Below are 17625 nucleotides of genomic sequence, written 5' to 3'. Positions count from 1 at the left end.
CAAAGCCTTTGACTGTGTGGATCACAATAAACGGTGGAAAATTCTGAAAGAGATGGGAATACCAGACCACCTGACCAGCCTCTTGAGAAACCTATATGCAGGTCAGGAAGCAACAGTTAGAACTGGACATGGAACAACAGACTGGTTCCAAATAGGAAAAGGAGTACATCAAGGCTGTATATTGTCACCCGGCTTATTTAACTTCTATGCAGAGTACATCATGAGAAACGCTGGACTGGAAGAACCACAAGCTGGAATCAAGATTGTCAGGAGAAATATCAATAACCTCAGATATGCAGATGAAACCACCCTTATGGCAGAAAGTGAAGAGGAACTCAAAAGCCTCTTGATGAAAGTGAAAGTGGAGAGTGAAAAAGTTGGCTTAAAGCTCAACATTCAGAAAACAAAGATCATGGCATCTGGTCCCATCACTTCATGGGAAATAGATGGGGAAACAGTGGAAACAGTGGCAGACTTTATTTTTCTGGGCTCCAAAATCCCTGCAGATGGTGACTGCAGCCATGAAATTAAAAGACGCTTGCTCCTTGGAAGGAAAGTTATGACCAACCTAGATAGCATATTCAAAAGCAGAGACATTACTTTGCCAACAAAGGTTCATCTAGTCAAGGCTATGGTTTTTCCTGTGGTCATGTATGGATGTGAGAGTTGGACTGTGAAGAAGGCTGAGCACCGAAGAATTGATGGTTTTGAACTGTGGTGTTGGAGAAGACTCTTGAGAGTCCCTTGGACTGCAAGGAGATCCAACCAGTCCATTCTGAAGGAGATCAGCCGTGGGATTTCTTTGGAAGGAATGATGCTAAAGCTGGAACTCCAGTACTTTCGCCACCTCATGGGAAGAGTTGACTCATTGGAAAAGACTCTGATGCTGGGAGGGATTGGGGGCAGGAGGAGAAGTGGAGGACAGAGGATGAGATGGCTGGATGGCATCACTGACTCGATGGACGTGAGTCTGAGTGAACTCCGGGAGTTGGTGATGGACAGGGAGGCCTGGTGTGCTGGGATTCATGGGGTCGCAAAGAGTCGGACACGACTGAGCAACTGATCTGATCTGATCTGATCTGAGCACCATTGTTTTACAAATTTACCTCTAGTCCCTTACACCATAAAATAGACATGGGCTCTATCAAATATGTGTGTTCCCTGCTTCCAGCTGAAAAAAATCTGTCTTCTAGAACTCTGTTATCCTTCATACTTCTAAGCCTTTGCATTTCATGGAACCCTTACCTCTCAAGAATTAGCTCAACTATAATTTTATACCTGAAATATTTCTGATACCTCCAATTCCTGAGACACTACCTCTCATTCACTGTAAATGGAATGTATAACCTAATTAAACATTATCACACAAGTATGATCATCTATTTCCTTATATTTCTATCTTACCAGATGATTATTCTTCAAGGATATAAACAATATGTTGTTCACCTTTCGATTCTTAGCTCCAAGTCCAATGCTTGACATATGTGAAATATCTAATTAAGGTTTCTGTCTTTTGGAAAAGAGGAGAAGGAATTAACTTCCACTGAGTACCTATGTTGTGATGTGCTAAGTTACTTCATTTGTATCTGACTCTTTGCAACCCCATGAACCATAGCCAACAGGATCCTCTGTCCATGGGATTCTCCAGGCAAGAATACCGAGTGGGTGATTGTTTCCTACTCCAGGGAATCTTCCTGACCCAGAGATCCAACCCAAGTCTTTTATGTCTCCTGCATTAGCAGGCAGGTTCTTTACCACTAGAGCCACCTGGGAAGCCCACTGAGTACCTAGGTGACCTCAGTTAGGCAAATCAGAAGCTATGAAAGTAAAAATAAAAACAGAGATAGAAAGCACAAAATTTGTTCCTCTAGCTGAGCAGTATCGGACTAAATTATGACTAAGCCATTTTGACTTTGAGGGTTTCTTCTTAAGGCCTACCCTCCAGGACCTCTGGTTTCCCCAGGATGTCCTCAGTCACCGTGAGCTTCTCATTTGGACTTGCCCTCCCTAGGCTCCATCCAACATCCCACTTGTTTTCCTATTTCCTCTTCCCCAAATCCACCATTCTTGTTTCTCTCTTAGCTTATCGCTCTCTGTTAGCAAACCTAAAACTTCAATGTGTGCAAACTTGTCATATATTCCAAATGTGTTCCCCTGAGATGCTTCATTCAGAGTGCTTTTCCTATTACATTTAGGAAATGTTTATGTACAACCTCACTCTTGAAGACAAAATGTATATTAACATATTAATGGATCAGAGAAGTCTTACACTGAAAAACCTTATTGATTTTGTTTAATCTTTCATTTTCCAAAATTATTTGTTAATGAAATCTTTCTTATACCACCTCTCAATGTTCCACAGGACTCCGGTTCCACAGAACACATCCCAGGAAGCACCAGGTAAGAATTAGTAGTTGCAAGGGACTTACTTGAATCACAATAGGTATTTTCTAAAGACTGTGTTTAACTGAAAGGCCTGATTCTTTGGTAGGAATTTCAGGTGCTTACTTGTGGTAGAACTTTTGGGTAAAAAGTCTCTGTGGAGCACTTAATGTTACGTCATGATGGGGAAACTTGTTATGTGTTTATTATGTGCCAAACAATATACTTTATATTTTCAAGTATCTTTTTCCAGTTACTTCAAAAAATAATCCTATGAGATAATTACATGTTTACCTATTTTATAAATGAGGAAACTGAACTCATAGGTTAAGTATCTTGCCCGAGATCACATAGTTCATAAGTGGTGAAGATGAGTCAAAACAGTTCTTATGGTATTAAATCTCACATTCTATCAATATCTCCACATGAACTTGAGTTTTTAGGTCAGTATTTCTCAAAAATTGGTCCTAAGGTGTTTATTGAAAATTCAGATTTCGGGGACCTATCCAGATGTACTGAGTCAGTTTTGTGGAAGGCCCAGGGCCAGGTCCTCGGTTGATTGCTATACACCCTAAAGTGTGAGAACCACAGTTCTAGGTATATATTATTTTTACCACATTGCACTGCCACCATCCAACTAATTAATCAATCAACACATTATAATGTTGGTCTTGACTCACACTGCTGTCCTCTCAAGGCCAGCCCAATCAAGTCTTCTTCCTACATTGTCTTTGACTATTACCATACAGTTATGTTGAGTAAGGCAACTCATATCCTGAAGATAAAAGAGACAAGTGAGTCTTCTCGCTTTGAATGCATTGCTTTTGTTGATGTTAAGAGGTAAAACTCACCACTCCTACTGGCTGTCTCAGTGAAATAACCTGTCTCAATTGGCAAAAATTTCAAAGCAAAAGATACCCAGTGAAAGGCAGTGCTTGAAACAACCAAAGAAACTCAAGGTTTTTGGCTTTCTTCTGCTAACAGTGATTTGTAAAAGGTTTGCTTCTCTTTTGTTGCTGATGCTTTCTTATATACTAGTATTTTCCTCTTTTATTAATTACCTAGACAAACCAGCTCTCCTTTCTGTAAATTTATCTGCTATCATGTGCAAAAAGGTTAAGTAACTGTCATTTTTCTCTTCACTGGATCATGTGAAGTATTTTCACCTCTATAGTGAGGTGCTCTGGCCAGGAAATAAGAAAAAAATATTTGTGTAGAAAGAGGATGAGGGAGAGAGAAAGGAGGAAAGAGGATAGGTCCTTGTTCCTTCTTGTCTTTTTGCTCCTAAGTTAGAAGCCATGTCTACATTACCTCTTGTCTTCCCAGTTCATTACTGTTGTTATAGAAGTCACATGATGTAATGTAAAACAGAGTAATGTTTCATTGCTCTGTACTTTCATGCAGGAGATGGTTGGTGAAGATATAATGAAGAAAAAAGTGGTAACCCAGATGAAGAACTGGTATTAGAATAGGCATCTAGTTGGCATGCAGACAGAGACTGATGGCTGTCTGCTCTGATATTCATTCTCACCTTCTTCCTTATTGATAAAACTCAGCACTTTACTGCCAGAATAAAGAATACAGTCCTAGCCTTCCTTGCAGCCAGATGTGGCCATACATTTATGCAATGACTTTTGAAATATAACCGGATGAGCTATGTGGCAGTTTCTGGGAATCTCCTTTGCCCTCAATCTTCTGTATCCCCTAGAATGCAGATGTGATGACTAGAGCTAGAACTGCTATTTTGGACATGAAGTAAACTCAGAATGGCATACCAGCAAAAACAAAGGAACTGGGGTCTCTGAGGGCTATGGGGCTCGCACATCAGCCCTAGACTCATGAGCTCCACAATCATTTCACTTAAAGAGAAATTTTTTATCTTGTTTAAGACCCTATAATTGGGCTTGCCATCACATGCAGCCCAACCTCTGCTGATTTACACAGTTCCCCCAGGGACTGCATACAGTGTGACTCTGGTCCTGAACTTATTTTGATGTAACTAAATAAAATAAAAGAGATGCTATCTATAAAAATATTTTTATGTAAAAAATTTTAAATCCTATTCACTGTTATCTTTCAGAATTTTCCAGAGTTTATTGTGATCCACACAGTCAAAGGCTTTGGCATAGTCAATAAAGCAGAAATAAATGTTTTTCTGGAACTCTCTTCCTTTTTCAATGATCCAGCGAATGTTGGCAATTTGATCTTTGGTTCCTCTGCCTTTTCTAAAACCAGCTTGAACAACTGGAACTTCACGGTTCATGTATTGCTGAAGCCTGATTGGAGAATTTTGAGCATTACTTTACTAGCATGTGAGATGAGTGCAATCGCGAGGTAGTTTGAGCATTCTTTGGCATCGCCTTTCTTTGCGATTGGAATGAAAACTGACCTTTTCCAGTCCTGTGGCCACTGCTGAGTTTTCCAAATTTGCTGGCATGTTGAGTGCAGCACTTTCACAGCATCATCTTTTAGGATTTGAAATAGCTCAACTGGAATTCCATCACCTCCACTAGCTTTGTTCCCAACCTAGACAGCATATTAAAAAGCAGAGACATTACTTTGTCAGCAAAGGTCCTTCTAGTCAAGGCTATGGTTTTTCCAGTGGTCATGTATGGATGTAAGAGTTGGACTATAAAGAAAGCTGAGCACAGAAGAATTGATGCTTTTAAATGTGATGTTGGAGAAGACTCTTGAAAGTCCCTTGGACTGCAAGGAGATTCAACAAGTCCATCCTAAAGGAAATCATTCCTGAGTGTTCATTGGAAGGACTGATGTTGAAGCTGAAACTCCGATATTTTGGCCACTTGATGCAAAGAACTGACTCATTTGAAAAGACCTTGATGTTGGGAAAGATTGAAGGCAGGAGGAGAAGTGGAGGACAGAGGATGAGGTGGCTGGATAGCATCACCGACTCAATGGACATGAGTTTGGGTAAACCCTGGGAGTTGGTGATGGACAGGGAGGCCTGGTGTGCTGTGGTTCATAAGGTCGCAAAGAGTCAGACACGACTGAGTGACTGAACTGAACTGAATAGTTATCTTAACATAATATTCAACTCGCAGCTACAGAGCTATGTGATCCCATAATTTTTTGACAGAATTAACCTTGAGGGCCCTAAGGTGGTATGCATGCATGCTCAGTCATTTCGGTCATGTCCAACTCTGCAACCCTGTGGACCAAGCCCACCGGACTCCTCTGTCCGTCGGAATTCTTCAGGCAAAAATACTGGAGTGAGTTGCCATGCCCTACTCTAGGGGATCTTCCTGACCCTGGGATCAAACCCACGTCTCTTTGCATCTCCTGCATTGGCAGGCAGGTTCTTTACCACTCACGCCACCTGGGAAGCCCCCAAGATGGTATGCAAGATTGCAAAAGAGGCTAGGTAGACTCCTATGCGAGTTAGACAATATATTCTTGTGTAAACTACAATGTCTAGGTTGACTCAGTTTTAAGTTAAAACTAGATCATTACTATTCCTAAAGTTTCTGTATCTTGACTCTTTTTCTTCCATTTTAAATATTATTTTCATAACCATGACACCTGATCACCACCAAAAATCTGGAAAACACCAATGTTGTTCCTTTGTTTCCCCTTGCTCTTTGTTTCTCCAGAAGTACCCAGCAAGGCAAGGGAAATGGCAAAATCTAGAGGAAGTTCTGGGGAAACCAAGGGAAAAGAAAGGGTGAGGTCTCCAGAATCTTTTATGCACCTGAATTGTCATAAACTGGGTAGTGGTTTGAAGAGGAGCATTTTACATGTCTGCTTTTTCAGAGCAAGTCTCACAGTGGCACCTTTCTCTGTTGTTGTTTTTCCTAAACTTTTCCAGCTTTTTCTTCTTATGTAAATATGTAAGTCCTGCACCCCATTTCATGCTTTATTATTCCCAAATAGCAAATGCATTAGGCCCTTTGATTCATCTGTGGAGAATGCATTTTGAAGCAAAGCTTAATACCCTAAAACGGTTAGTTCATGGGGTTTTAATTTTAGGAATATCAGAAAAGCATTAATTCATAGTCTTCAATTGGCACAAAAACTCAACCCATCTCCTCATGGAAAATACACCCCCCCTTCTGTCGTTTGCTCAGAAGTGTGCAAGAGACTTAATGCAAATCAAAGCCCTCGTAAAACTTGTCTGCTACCTGCTGTCTTCCTAGAGAGGCCGCCTGGACTGCAGTCTTAAAGAAATCTTTCTCCATAGGAGACACAAGTCCTTGGCATCTCATATGGTCAACCAAAAGAAAACTCATACTACCTCTAGGTCTATCAAAGTGTTTTTATGGGAGACCCAGTTTCTGTCCCATGACCTGAAGACCCCGATCTGCACCAACCAGACCTCCCTGATCAGTGGCCCATCTGTGAAAATAGTTTTGTTAGGTTCATATAACGAGAATCTTAACATAGAGGAGCCTGGCATGCTGCAGTCCGTAGGGTTGCAAAGAGTCGGACATGACTGTGACTGAACAACAGCAACAACATAAAAACTGCATCATGCTAATGGCAATTTTGTGACTATTATTAACCAATAGGTCATTTTTTCCCTATCTGCATACATATAACTTTTGAGCAAATCATTCTCCATGAAAATAAGTAGTTTCATAGTAAAAGAATAATTGGAATATAATTTCTGTAAAACAAAACCAAATGAACAAACAAAAACCCAGAAAGAATGCTACTGTTGTTTCCGAATTTTCTTAACGTAAAACAAAACTAAATTTTACCTGCAAAAATCCTCCTAATACTGAGTTCCTTGTTGATCTAATGATTAGGATTCAGCACTTTCACTGCCATGGTCCAAGTTCAATCCCTTCTCAGGGAATCAAGATCCTGCATACTAAGTGGTGGGGCTGAAACAAAAAAAATCCTCCAGAAAAACAAATATGGGTGTAGGGTGGGGATGAGCAAAGCATTTTTATGTGACATATTGTGCATTTTTCAAGTTTTTTTTAAAACAGCCTCTATTAGTTTATCACTCAATATAATGTCCCACCGGGCTATCAACTCTAGAACAGGATCCTCACACGCTTCTTGGTCAGAGTTAAGACTGGGCTCAGCCTGAACTCAATGGCACCCCACTCCAGTACTCTTGCCTGGAAAATCCCATGGACAGAGGAGCCTGGTGGGCTGCAGTCCATGGGGTTGCAGAGTCAGACACGACTGAGCGACTTCACTTTCACTTTTCACTTTCATGCATTGGAGAAGGAAATGGCAACCCACTCCAGTGTTCTTGCCTAGAGAATCCCAGGGACAGAGGAGCCTGTTGGGCTGCCGTCTATGGGGTCGCACAGAGCCAGACACGACTGAAGCAACTTAGCAGTAGCAGCAGCCTGAACTCACCCTGAGGTTGGTCTATTTAGGACCAATTTTAGTTCCTTGTCTTTGGTGTTTTGTGCTCTGAACTTGGGTCCCATTTCTAGTAGCTAGCTTTCTCTCTTGACCAGACTTTAACCTTGTATCCTTGAACTGGGTCCTAGCTTCCTCCCCTTAACTGTTTTCTGACTCTGACACCTGCCTGGTTTTCCCCAGTTGTCTGTGGCTCTGGAGGCTTGTCCCTGAATGCCAGTTTGGAAACAGGGCCCAGCAACCTTTGCCCCAGGCTTCTTTTTCTGATCCTCTACATAATTCTAAGTCTGGGATTCTCTGTTGATCTTTGAGAACACCAAGCTCTTGCCACATCACCTAATGTTGTTCTCTAACCAGACTACCATATATTTATGTCTCCATTCTCATTGGATATGGTCATCCATCCACCTAGCCTTTCTCTAAGAAACGTGCACACCCCTGTGTAGATTTCCCAGTGCCTCTCTGCCCTACTTTACCTGACTCTACGCTACCCACCAACCTCAAGTCCTAACACTGATTCTCTAAGATTACGCTTTTCCCATGTCTGTCAGCTTGTTAATTTTAGGTTTTTAGTTCTAGGAAGGAAAAAATTAAAATCCACTATCTTTAGCTAACTTCAGGATTCAAGCATCTGGTACAAAAACCAATCAACAGACAACAAAAACAGATATTCAACATTTGTTTAAAATCTCAGAATCCCAGAGTCGAGGAGAGATTGCATATGTGATCTTGTAGATTCCTGCTCACCGCAGACATCCTTGATAGCTGATTCTGAAATCTTTCCAGACAACCTGTCCCACGGTTAGCTATTTCCTCTTTATATTGAATCTGTAACACTAAACATTCTATTAATTAATGGAAGATGGAAACAAAGAGCATACGAAAATTCCTCATTTTCCATTCATTTCATGAACGTGGTAGTAGCCACTGCCTTACATTGCCCAGGAGTCAGAGTAACGGAGGAGCAAGCCTCCGTCAACTTCAGGAAAAAGCTGAGATTTGAGAATGGGGCAGGCTAAATGGAGTGAGATGGGAGATTGGGAGAAGAAATCTTTTGAATCAGAATGGAGTAGGAATCTGTCTCTCATGTCCCTCGGGTCCCAGAAATGACACACACTTCTACATCAGAGGCCAGGAAATTCATAGGAAATTATGTAGACCTACTAGCATTTTGCTGCTGTTGTTCCTTCAGTACCAATCTTCACTGCAAATTAGCTTTTTTTTTTGTTTTCACAGGTGAAAGTAGTTATTTCTAAAATAAGGATAAAAATTGGCAACTTTTGAAGTAAAAATTATCCAACCTTCAATTTCTTCAGCTTCTCAGAAAAAGAACCATAAATCAGAATAATTCTAATTAAATCCAGGCACTAGCCCCACATTCTGTCTGATCTTGAAAAAGCTGTTTAACCTCTCTGAGCCTGAATTTCTCCATCTGTGAAAAGTTAGAGTTAAAATAGTTCTTCCCACATCACAGAGCTGCTGTGACGCTACAAAAGTAAAAGCCACCATTCATCAAACTCTGAATTTGGGCCAGATTTCGAGCTCTGCAATTTAGCTACATTACATCTTTAATCCACACAACAGCCCTGTAAAATAAGAACCCATTATTCCCATTTTCCAGATGATGAAACCAAGGCTTCCAAAGGTTCAGCAATTTTCCACTGGAACTGTAATCCACGTGTATCTGACTCCAAAACCCTTTCTCTTAATTGGGTGCTAAACCATGGGAAAGGGTCAGAGTTCTTATGTAAGCAAATGAAAGGAAATGGTAATAAGAAATTTTGTCTCCCCTATAATATGTCTTGTTTCTATGAATTTGATAGTGAATTTCTTGTTTTTGTTTCACTGCAAAAGCAAGAAAAGAAACATTATTAAAAATTTTTCAAACAATACAGAGCAAAAACTTCACACATACACACGCACAGAGATATTGCCCAATTGGCTAATCTCAGTCTTGCTCTACCTCCCATTATTTAAAAATTGGGGGTCCAGAATTTTTTTATGTACTATACATATACAAGTATAGAGTGATTTTACATTAATAGGACTACAGTACACATATTATTCTGAGATTTGCCTTTTTTCAACAATCAATAGATCTCTTTCAGTCTGTATAACAGTCCACATGTGGACTTTATTTTATCCACATGTGGATATTTATTTTTTAATTTTTATTTTATTTTCTTTTTTTCATTTTTTTAAATTTTATTTTATTTTTAAACTTTACATAATTGTATTAGTTTTGCCAAATATCAAAATGAATCCACCACAGGTATACATGTGTTCCCCATCCTGAACCCTCCTCCCTCCTCCCTCCCCATACCATCCCTCTGGGTCATCCCAGTGCACTAGCCCCAAGCATCCAGTATCGTGCATCGAACCTGGACTGGCATCTCGTTTCATACATGATGTTTTACATGTTTCAATGCCATTCTCCCAAATCTTCCCACCCTCTCCCTCTCCCACCGAGTCCATAAGACTGTTCTATACATCAGTGTCTCTTTTGCTGTCTCGTACACAGGGTTATTGTTATCATCTTTCTAAATTCCATATATATGCATTAGTATACTGTATTGGTGTTTTTCCTTCTGTATAATTTTTATTTTAAATTGGAGTATAGTTGATTAACAATGTTGTGTTAGTTTCAGGTATACAGCAAAGTGATCCACTTATACATATACATGTATGTATTCTTTTTCAAATTATTTTCCCATTTAGGTTATACAGCAAATTGAGCAAAGGTCCTTGTGATGTACAGTAGGTCCTTGTTGGTTCTCTATTTTAAATATAGCAGTGTGTACATGTCAGTCCCAAACTCTCAATCTATCCCTGCCACCTGGTGACATAAGTTCTTTCTCTGAGTCTGTTTCTGTTCTGTAAATAAGTTCATCTGGATAATTTTTGTTTGATTCCACATATAAGTGATATCATATGATGCTTGTCTTTCTCTGCCTGACTTCACTTATATGATAATCTTCAGGTCCATCCATGTTGCTAAATGGCATTATTTCATTTTTAATGTCTGAGCAATATTCCACTGTATATAGGTACCATATTTATTGTCCTAATATTAACAAACTCTTAGTATGTTTGTAATCTTCAGTTATTACAAGAAATGTGATGATGAACATCTTTATACCTGTATCTTCGAGCACATATACAAAATATTTCTACAGAATTGCTTATAGAAGTGGATTGCTGGGTCAGGGAGTCTGTGTACTTTTAATTCTGATAGGTATTACATCAATTAACATTCTACCACAGTATATGTATGCTTTCTACATCCTTACTGAAACTAGACATAAGTAGGCTTTTATATGTTGTTTAATGGAGGAAAAATGATAACTTGTTCTCATTTGCATTTCCCTGAATGCTAGTGTGATTATGCATTTGTTTTGACTAGCTGTGTTTCATCTGCCAAGAATTATTTGCCTCTCCATACCCTTTGTTTAATTTCACATTGGAATATTTCTCTTTTTATTGTTGGATTTGAAGGAGAACTTTATATATTGTATATATTATGCCTTTGAATATTATATGCATTGCAGATATTTTCTTCCAGTTTATTGCTTGTCTTTTCACATTTTTAAATGGGTAGAAAATGTTTTCATTTTTATGTAGTTGAACTTGTCACTTTTTCTTATTTATGCCTTAGTAGTTTTCTGTATTGCTTAGAAATATCTTCCCTGGTTAAAGATCATAAAGAAGTTTCTACTTTATTTTCTTCTAGGAATTTTACAATGTTGTTATTTTGTTGGCATTGTTGTGCATTTATTTTTTTACATTAAATTATTACTTCCCCTGAATTTTTTGTCAACAGTAAGGATATAAGTACATTTTTTTCAAATGGTCATCAACTATCTCCACACATGAGTTGAATAGTTCATCCATTCCATTGATTTGAAATGTGCCTTTTTCATAACTACATCTCCATGTATACACTAATCTTATTCTAGACTTTGTATTCTGTCCCATTGACTGCTTGTTCCATCTCTGTATCAATACCCCTTGCATATTAATGTTATCTATAGTAAATATTCTTCCTCTTCCTAAATTTTCCCAGCCATTATAAGTAATGGTGCCAAGGGATCCAGATATACCCTACCTATCCAGCGATTCATGGGGTCGCAAAGAGTCGGACATGACTGAGCGACTGATCTGATCTGATCTGATCCAGCTACTCTTAGAACTGCTAAATTCATGGGGAAAATAGTTCTGCTTTTGATGAAAACATCATTAATACATAACATACTCAAAAAAAAAAAAAACCCATTGAAGCTACCTAAAATAGCAAATTCAATCACTACATCTTCATATCAAAGTCATTATTTCCTCTACTGAGTGATTTTGAGAACTCCAGCCCTCTGCATCTTTCCCTGTTTTCCCAGTTAATATGGTCAAGAAACAAATATTTCTCAAATCTTATTCCCTTGAGCTTCACAGGTGCTGAGTCTAGTGCTCTGTGACAACCTAGAGAGGTGGGATGGGGTGTGGTGGGAGGGAAGTTCAAGAGGGAAGGGATATACGTATACTTATGGCTGATTCACATTGTTGTACAGCAGAAACCAACACAACATTGTAAAGCAATTATCCTCTAATTAAAAATAAATTTTAAAAAATACCATAAGAAAAATCTTGGCAAGGCAGGAAATTTATCAAAAATCCTGGTTTCCATGAGTGATAACACAATGACCATGCAATTCAGAGCATTGATCTTATACATATTTTAAAATAATGGTGATTGTATAATAGAGTTATTTAAACAATTAGAACCAGAATAGTTCAGAATTATGGACTTCAGAATCAGAATAACCAGAATTATGGACTTTAGAATCAGACATTTTAATTCAAATTATAGATTGTGGTAAGTTACTTAACTTCTGGGGTAACTCAATTTCCTCATCTATAAAATTGATGAAAATGCCTACCTTGTCTGGGTGTAAGGATTAGAAATAATGTATGTAAAGTATTTCAACATCACAGCACATAGTAGGTAACCAATACCTACTAATGTGATTGTTATCATTGTTATTCTGTTGTATCTCTCGCACGCATATAGCAGTTTTCTCTTTTCAAAGTGCTTTTTGTGTCTTTTCCCTTCATGTTCTTTTTATGGATGAAATGTGGGCACAGGGATGTTGAGAGGGAGAGCCGCTGGCAGTCGTTCACTGCTGTGGAGGGAAGAAAGGGCAAGCTTGAGAAAGCACTGTACACTGTGGAATCTCAAGGACTCAGATTCCTCCTATACCCCTAGTCAAGACCTGAGAGGCATAGCTCCTTTGAGAGCATCTGAGTGTTAGGAATTGATGAGGTTTTAATAAGATGATCCATTTAAAATAGATCATATTTAATCCCACTTACGATCTGGTTTAGATGAGCTTTGCTTTTCTATATAATTATTGTGAATGAAAAATAATGTCAAAAGTCTAACTTCCTTACATTTGCACAGAAGTCAATGGGGAAATAAAGTTGTATTTACATTCTGTATTATGTATTCGATCCTCATGTTAGCCAATAAGTTACATATTAAAAGTCCTCAGTATCTAACTGCTTACCTGCTAAATTAACCAATTAATTGTGCTATAACCTTTATTAGAGATACTATTTAGAGGTAAGCTTAAATGGCTAGGCGGTGGTTTCAGTTTAAGCAATGAGCAATTATATTTTTTCAACATTGTAAAAAAAATCACTTGCTAAGAATGACTTGCCTTAATATTTTCTTCCCACCCCTAGAGCATTGATCAATATGATTTGGTGTATGTGCCATTTAGCACAGAAAAAAAAGGGCAATAAAGAAATAAACCTCAATTCACTCATAAAGAGCTTATTCAGAGACCAAGTCATAGAAAACATGCCTTGTAGGGGTGTGCAAAAAAAACATGTTATGGACATTGATTATTGTTTACTTCAAAGTAGAGAGTTACTTTCTGGAACAAAATGCCCAATATGGATCCTTTTGAGGCATACGATTATATGAAAGTTAACATCTGATATAAAAGGTAAAATGAATAATAAATATTTTATATTTGCAATATAGCATCTGAAATGCATTTGAATCTAATCATCACTTTCCTTATGAAAGATAAATAATGTGATAAAAGTAAAATTTTTTGTCCATTTAAGCCAGTACTAAAATGGACAAAGCAATAACCACAAATAAATGAAAAACAAATTAATACTTTTAAACCTGGCAAAAAGGCCACTTGGTACAAAAATGACCAGATATTTTTACATTTTGCATTTGCAAATAATGAAGGCTCACATGGATCATAATAATTGTTACTGGTTTTTAATATTGGGCAAAGCACAAATACAAAATGTACTTGAAGCTCAGCTTTAAGTAGATTATGAACATTTAATATAGAATGTTATCATAATATTCAGAGCACCAAATTGCAGACTTCTGTCACCCACTTTCAAGCATGCTTCTGAAGATCATAGTTAATTCTGCTGATTTATGGTAATGCTGCAGCATTATCGTCCACAGCATCAGAAACCACTAACAAGCTTAGTATAAGCTTGGGCTGAAATGGTTTGAGGTTTAAATTTCTGTAACGATTATAAAGTAGAAGGAGTAAAATCCCACTTCAGCAAAAAAAAAAAAAAAAAGTACTGCATTTCCACTTACTATCACAACCATCCCCCACCTCCCAATAGCCTTTCCCCGACTACATCAAGAAAAGTAACTTTTAATGGAATGGCATTTTAAATTTTCCACATAGTCTTTTCTGAATGGTAATATTCCTAATTCAAATATATAATGCTCACAGCTTTTCCTTGCTAAGGAAGACACCTCTAAAAGAAGTTACTCTACCCTATCTTTCTAAAACGGTTTCTCTTTTTAAAACAAATTCCATCCTGGAGGCTCCTTTTTTTGAACATTAATTTACATTACATTCAATCTTCTAGAAAATGGCTGAAAATCAGAACATTTTAATGGCCATTATCATCTCCTGGCCAAATGATTGTGTCGTGTTAATGTGTGGCCCTTAAGCAGATGAGACCCATTTGTTGTCTTCTTTCGTGTTTTTGAGAGTCAAAGGAAGCACTGGTTTGTTTCAGCACAGTAAAATAGGGGCCTGTCTATCCAGCCCGCTCCCCCAAAAGGTAAGTGCATCCTTGTCATTGAACACAATAAGCAGATGCTAACAGCGGCCAGAGATTTGTGGTGTCTTCAAGATGAAAAATACGGTAACAACCACACCATCCCTGCTTCAAGACAAAAGAGCAGCTCCCATGATTGCAAACGGATTTCCAAGAAAGTGAGCTAAAGGAAGAACCCTGTTGTCACACACTTGTGGCTGTATCCTCTTGCTTGGAATAAGTAGATTCAACAGGAATTAGCCTCGTATCTTCTATAAGAAAGTAAATTCATGCCCCCATTCACAGATTCAGCAAGTGTCTCAGTGAAAAAGCCAATCTTTGCCTTTTGTTCTTGGGAAATAGCCACAATTGAAAAACCGGAGGTGGCGGGAGACATACCTTCTGTGAAGGTGCTAACGGTGTGGGGTGGGGCGGAACTGGGCATGGGTTAACCGTGAATCCTTCCTGAAAGAGTAAGAGTTCGGACCAGCAGCATGTTCCTCCCTAGACTCTAACTTCCAAATCAGCTGAAAAACAGGCTGACAGGACACGGAGATAGAAAAAAGAATGACAATGTGTGTTAATTTACACCGCAAAAACCGAATAAGGACTACCTCATGACACCTGTTTTCACTTGAGAGAAATTTTTGTATCCCTGACCAAATTTTAGGATCCCTGAAAGCAAAATCTTGTTCAGAAAAAAGAAACAAAACCCCTGAGATTCCTAAAATTTTTCTCTCCTCAAAAAGATTTTTTTTTTTTTTTTTTTACTGTGGGTGAAGGAGTACCTCCTCAGAGAATACAAAGCATTGAACTCTGGCTCTGAGGAATTGCAGCTGACGGGAGCGAAGTAAAGAGTAAGGGGTGAAGTACAGTTCGGTTGGTGGGAAACGAAGGCAGTGAGACAGGAGACGGAAGCGTCTGTGGGATTTGGTATGACGGCGGCAGGGGTACCCGGGGAACCGAGACTGTCATTCCTAACGGGCTTCCCAAGGCAGAGTAGCGAGGTCAGCAGCGAAGGTTCAGTATAAAGTGGGTAACGGCTCAAAACAAACAAACAAACAAAAAGCAAACCCAAGAAGGAAAGTAACTCGTAATTTCACGCCTTTTAGAGCCCAGAGCGAAACGGGGAAACCACAGGTCTCCCTAAGATCCCGGATGGCGCATCCTCTGAAGTTCAAACACCGACTCCTCACTATGGCTTTCTTTTCAAGATGTCATTCTCCCGCCTCCACACTCACTACCAAACAAACATAGAAATCTACTACTGTTCTCCCCATGCACTCCATTTTCTTCCAATCTGAGAGCCATTTGTGTGTATAATTGAAAATTAGCAGTGCAGCTGTTTGAAGAGAGTAATTTATCACAGCGCATTGTTCGTGCCTGACACTTTAGACCTGGCTCTAACAAGCCAGTGGTTGCTGGGGGTTGAGCTACAGAAAGTGATTCGGCTCTAATGCTGCGTTTCCCCTGCTTTGTTGCTAATTGTAGCCTCTTTTTCTCCATTGAATTGGGAGTTGAGTAAAAGAGCTTGTTTGCTCTGTGCGGTGAGGCTGCCAGGGCCGCTTGGGCTATTATCACAAGATACTCTTGATCTTTTGAAAAGCAGGAAATAGAATTTTTCTCCAACAGGGAAAGTAATTTGCGATGCGTCCATTAGTTCTTCATTAAAGCAAGATTAAATTGCACGGCAAATCACATCTGTGTTTGGATGATTAAAGGGTGGCATTTTAGAGGCCAAAACTAATTACTAGTCAAAATGAATGGGAGTGAAAAAACAGTCATGTTTTTACATTAGATAGTGTGGCTTGTAATTAGATTCAAGCTAATTCCACTATTTCTTCTCTTTTAATGAGATGAGCCTGTCCTCATCTTTTTCTAGGCCATGCTAACAACCCCAAATGTATAATTTTGATAATACTAAGAGTTTACTTTATTGAAATTTCTTTGCTACCTGCCACAAGTGACTGTTCTCTCCAGTGGTACTTCATTATATAGAAACATAGATACTCAGAAATATAGTCTACAACAAAAGTCATTCCTACAGGAAAAAGAGTAATTTTAAATGAATATGCATAAGTGTATTTGTGTAAAATGTATGTTTTTAAATGTTATTGAAATTAACCATCTCTGGAAATTTGTGCAAAACAAATCCTTCTCAGTTGGGCAGCTAAAGCAAGAACCTTTAGCAATGCAGAGTATGGAGTAAGGTTTACATGCAATGAAGTATTGAAGGACTCCAAATTTGCTGTGCATTTGGATGTTGTTATTTCTTTCCTGCTTTGCAATATGATTTTTCTCATGTCTCCTGTATGTTTTCACCTTTTCCTATGATTAAGGCATATTATGATGGATTCCCCCTCTGAGTTCCATTTTTATTTTTATTTAAAACAAACACAGGAAATTAAAAGCATTGCCCCAAGGAAAAGAAACATGTAAAGTCAAGATTCCTAAAGCAATTACGAAATTTCTCAAATTTCTCATGATTAAGGCATTATTTTAATAAACCTCTTTGGAGCAAAGTCTGTACTGCATCTTCAGGCCAAGGACTTTACTTTCTTTCCCAGTGTATTTCCAAAGTCTAGCACCTTTTATGGCAACGGGATAAATGAATCATTAACTAAAAGAGGAAAGAACAAATAAATAAGTGAATTGGGGGAAAACAATCTTTGCAAATCAAATTTTCCTTAGTACTTTTTTAGTGAAATCTGTGAAATGCGGGCTGGTCTTCTGATGGAGAGACAAACAAACAGCAAACAGCATTTAAAAACATATGAACATGTACTTTACATGTGCTGCCAACATAGAGATAAGAATAGG

This window comes from Bos javanicus, chromosome 1 (genome assembly GCF_032452875.1).
Source record: "Bos javanicus breed banteng chromosome 1, ARS-OSU_banteng_1.0, whole genome shotgun sequence".
NCBI classification, from domain to species: Eukaryota; Metazoa; Chordata; class Mammalia; order Artiodactyla; family Bovidae; genus Bos; species Bos javanicus.
This window is presented reverse-complemented; position numbering follows the sequence as displayed.